Source organism: Capra hircus, chromosome 9, assembly GCF_001704415.2.
Source record: "Capra hircus breed San Clemente chromosome 9, ASM170441v1, whole genome shotgun sequence".
Lineage (NCBI taxonomy): Eukaryota > Metazoa > Chordata > Mammalia > Artiodactyla > Bovidae > Capra > Capra hircus.
In genome coordinates, this window is record NC_030816.1 from 40,606,636 (window position 1) to 40,612,005 (window position 5,370).

The following is a 5,370-nucleotide window of genomic DNA, read 5'->3' on the forward strand; positions in this document are numbered from 1 at the left end:
GTGAAGTTGCTCAGTCGTATCCGACTCTTTGCGACCCCGTGGACTGTAACCTAGTAGGCTTCTCCATCCATGAGATTCTCCAGGCAAGAATACTGGAGTGGATTGCCATTTCCTTCTCCAGAGGATCTTCCCGACCCAGGGATCGAACCCAGGTCTCCTGCATTGGAGGCAGATGCTTTAACCTCTGAGCCACCAGGGAAGCCAAACAAAGGTTGCTGACATGAATTACAGTCATGTGCTGTGACTCGGATTCGAACCGAGGTTGCTGCGGCCACAACGCAGAGTACTAACCACTATACGATCACGGCATGCTCTCTTCGCCATGACTTACTACTTTGCCATGACTCTATTTCTGATTATTTTCACTTGCTTTTGTGTGTGTGGATTTTTGATCTCAGGAATGTATTACTATGCTTCCTTATATTTTCCCCTTTTTTTTCAGCTTCACATAGCTTATGAATCCTTTCCTCATAAATTTGTCTACCTATTTGAAGTAGAATATTAACAAAAGACATTCAAAAGCACTACATAAAATATATCATAAAATTGCTTCAAATACTCAATTCAGTATAGAGTTTGCAGAACTAAAACTTGGTTTGCCTTTTCTTCCAAAGAGTGGAATAGTTCTGAGTTTGTAGCAGAACAAAACCATGATAACATAGGGAGGAAAAAACTAGGAAAACTTTCATCACTTACATGTTTCTTGTCCTTGATCCAGCCGTCTAGAACAAATGGGATACAGTATTACCTAATTGTGATGCCTGTTCCTAATTGAAATCTATATTTTTTTGTGGTTGAATTTAGATACATATAATCAAATCCTATTGTTTGGGAACAGAGATATCCAAGTTTTTATCTCAGCTCTGTTTGCATTATGTACTATATGAGAGTTCAGCCACTAAATCAGGGGAGTTGTAGTGATCATACCACTTCTCCAGGATAATTGGGAACTTGGGTTGCCAGAGTCTAATGATGGGCATGCCAACTTTCATCCCTTTCAGATTTCCAACTACCTGTTGGACAGTAGCTAAAACACTGGGAGTTAAATCTTATGAATACATAGTATTTTTTCTTTTTGCATTCTTTAAAAAATTTTTATTTTGTTGGAGTAGAGAACTTTACAATATTGTGTTAATTTCTGCTGTACAGTAAAGTGAGTCAGCTATGTATATACATATATCCATTTTTAAAAAATTTCCTGTTTATTTAAGTCACCACAGACCACTGAATAGAGCTCCCTGTGCTATATAGGCGGGTCTTATTAGTTGTCTATTTTATACATAGTAGTGTATATATGCCAATCCCAACCTCCCACTCCATTTATACATTTTTAAATGTAAGGCTTTCTAACAAATGACCTGAAATATCTCCAATAATTCCATGACTATTTTATACTATTCATATTGTAGGTGGGACAATTGGACATATGGAATGATTCTACTCCTGGGGTTTGTAGATGCATATACTAAGTGGACCAGAATATAGGGAAGACTGAATGGTGAAAACAATGACAACATAAAGCTTGCTTCAGTTCAGCTCAGCTCCGTTGCTCTGTCATGTCTGACTGGGACCACATGGAGTGCAGCACGCCAGGCCTCCCTGTCCATCACCAACTCCCGGAGTCCACTCAAACTCATATTCATTGAGTCGGTGATGCCATCCAACCATCTCATCCTCTGTCATCCACTTCTCCTCCCACCTTCAATTTTTTCCAGCATCAGGGTCTTTTCAAATGAGTCAGTTGTTTGCATCAGGTGGCTAAAGTATTGGAATTTCAGCTTCAGCATCAGTCCTTCCAGTAAATATTCAGGGCTGATTTCATTTAGGATGGACTGATTGGATCTCCTTGTAGTCCAAGGGACTCTCAAGAGTCTTTTCCAACACCACAGTTCAAAAGCATCAATTCTTTGGTGCTCAGCTTTCTTTATGCTCCAACTCTCACATCCATACATGACTACTGGATAAACCATAGCTTTGACTAGACAGACTTTTGTTGCAAAGTAATGTCTCTGTTTTTTAACATGCATCTAGGTTGGTCATAACTTTTCTTCCAAGGAGTAAGAATCTTTTAATTTCATGGCTTCAGTCACCATCTTCAGTGATTTTGGAGCCCAAGAAAATAAAGTCTCTCACTGTTTCCCCTGTTTCCCCGTTTATTCGCCATGAAGTGATGGGACCAGATGCCATGATCTTAGTTTTCTGAATGTAGAGTTTTAAGCCAACTGTTTCACTCTCTTCTTTCACTTTCATCAAGAGGCTCTTTTGTTCTTCTTTGCTTTCTGCCTTAAGGGCAGTGTTATCTGCATATCTGAGGCTATTGATATTTCTCCCAGCAATCTTGATTCTAGCTTGTGCTTCATCCAGTCCAACATTTCTCATGATGTACTCTGCATATAAGTTCAATTAGCAGGGTGACGGTATACAGCCTTGATGTACTCCTTTCCCATTTTGGAACCAGTGTGTTTTCCATGTCCATTTCTAACTGTTGCTTCTGACTTGCATACAGATTTCTCATTAGGCAGGTCAGATGGTCTGGTATTCTCTTCTCTTTAAGAATTTTCCATGGTTTGTTGTGATCCACACAATCAAAGGCTTTGACATATTCAGTAAAGCAGAAGTAGATGTTTTTCTGGAACTCTCTTGCTTTTTCCATGATCCAATGGAAGTTGGCAATTTGATCTCTGGTTCCTCTGCCTTTTCTAAAACCAACTTGAACATCTGGAAGTTCATGGTACACATATTGTTGAAGTCTGGCTTAGGGGATTTTGAGCATTACTTTGCTAGCATGTGAGATGAGTGTAATTGTGCGGTAGTATGAGCATTCTTTGGCATTGCCTTTCTTTGGGATTGGAATGAAAACTGACCTTTTCCAGTCCTGTGGCCACTGTTGAGTTTTCCAAGTTTGCTGGCATTTTGGGTGCAACACTTTCACGGCATGATTTTTTAGGATTTGAAATAGCTCAACTGGAACTCCATCACCTCCACTAGCTTTGTTCATAGTGACGTTTCCTAAGTCCCACTTGACTTTGCTTTTCAGGATGTTTGGTTCTAGACGAGTGATCACACCATCATGATGATCTAGGTCACGAAGACTTTTTTTGTATAGTTCTTCTGTGTATTCTTGCCACCTCTTCTTAATGTATTCTGCTTTTGTTAGGTCCATACCATTAACAAGAAATAAAAACAGTAACAGTTGCCAAAAGCAAAATGTCAGCAAGAGAGATTTGAAGGTTGGAAAGGAAACACTGGTCACAAAACAATGGAAAATTTAGAAAACTTTGATATATTTATGGGTGGAATTTTTCTCTTTACCTAAGGGATAGTATTAGGAAACATTCTTTCCTGTGGGGTGAAAATAACAAAAAACTTTTTCTTCTGTTCCTCATGAAATTTCTAATTATAACCAACGAATGTAACTAGTTGCTTATGTCCTATCCTCCACTGTATAACGTCAATCCTTGAATGCTAACAATAGTTTACCCAAAGGTATGTGCACAGAGAGGGACAGAGAGAGGTGCTGAGGCTCTTGGAATTACCTCATGCATACACCATCTGGTCTCTCTTCTCCTGAAGAAGTACATGGTTTATCTGGGCACAGCAGGTGGGACTCTAAACCCCAGGCATGGGCGATAGGCTGAAAGGCAAGATGTTCTGACTCCTGTTCATTCCCATTGTGTTCTGAGTGAAGGATTTATTCTAGTGAATTGCTCATGATAGACAACTGCTTTAAAAATATTAATTATGAAGGATGCTATTTATTTCTGCTTTGAATTACTTTCACCTTTTTTGCTTGACCCTATTTATTTTATATAAAATAGATAAATAACCAATTTACTTTATAGAATTTTAAAATGATATTTGGAATGCATGTCCAAGTTCTATTTTTGCAGTCTTTCACTATCACTGCCTTCGTAAAGTTTACTAAATATTTGTCTCTAGGTGGCAGCATTTGAAGCATTTCTAATACATTATATAAAAACATATAAAAGGAGGTGTTCCTGAGTGTGGCTAGTGTTGATTTTGGGGAAGCCTGGTAAGACAACCTAATTTGCTGACAAAAATCAAGGACTTGTTGAATTTTCAGGGCATGTTTGGCATTAATTAAATTCAAAGTGGCAGGAAAATAACTGCCCACGAAATAGAACAAGACTGTGTTTTTGTTCACAGCTGGGCCTTCCAAGGACCATCAATGTGATTCTCCATCCACCATGCTGGTTAGAGTTCTGGTGGAAAGAAGATCCTCTCCAGTCATCCTTCGCAGATGGTGTGAGTACAAAGAGCATTCTCTGCTGTAACATCTATGTGGCTCCTTAACCAGGGTGGCAAGGGAGAGGGGAACTAGGCTTGCCTGGGCTGCATGCCTCGAACAACAACAGATCAGATGCCTATCATTACAATCGTCATTTATTGGCTGCTTATCCTTTGCTTACTTCAATCTGTTTACTTGGCAAATCCTTATGGATTTATTCCTTACAATAACCCCAACATGTAGGCATTGCTATTCTCCATTTGCAAATGATGTACTAAGGTGCTGAGAAGTTAAGTAACCCTGTGCAAGATAACACATCTAGAAAAGTGGCAGAGCTGGGATTTGAACTTGACCATCATGCTGCGGAGATTTTCCACTCATCTACCATGCTATGGGCTTTCCTGGTGGCTCAACAGTAAAGAATCCACTTGCAATACAGGAAATATGGGTTCAGTCCCTGGATTAGGAAAATCCCTTGGAGGAGGAAATGGCAGCCTGCTCCAGTATTCTTGCCTGGGAAATTCTGTGGACAGAGGAGCCTGGTGAACTACAGTCCACAGGATTGTAAAGAGTCGGACAAAACTGAGCAACTGAACATGCACACACCAAGCTACACTGTGCCATCTTAGCTGGCAAAGGCCTGGAAGGAGTGAGAAAAGTACAACAGAAGGTATAGTGAAGCTTTATTGGGCTTAGGGGAGAAACATCACTTCTTTATGCTCAATGGCCTGTAGAGTATTCTTTTGAAGGTTTTGAGACTACTTTCTGACCTGGTACTTAAATTCAGTTCAGCATACCTTTATTGAGTGCCTCTTGTGATCTAGGAATCATGTAATACACTAGGAACAGCAGGACAGGTAAGACACAGAAAAGAATCTGCATTAAATCTTGGAAAGATGTTCTTTATTTTATAAATGTCCTCAGATGGCATTCTTTGCTGATGTCCTTAAAGTAGCAGAATGATATAGTGAAAATGCACATTTCCAAATGTGTGCCTGTTTCTTACTAGAAGTCAACCTCCCTTTTTGTTCACATCTCAAATCATTCAGGGAAGTGCAACTGAAGATGTCTGTATCAGATGAATTGAATTCCTAGGATCCTCTCTGGCCATCAGCAGCAGG

At 39.7% G+C, this 5,370-nt stretch overlaps 1 non-coding gene across 1 annotated transcript; it reads right to left on the minus strand.

Annotated features, from left to right (window-relative positions):
- Window positions 237-308, minus strand: TRNAH-GUG. The gene has a single exon. It is a non-coding gene; the product is annotated as a tRNA-His (tRNA).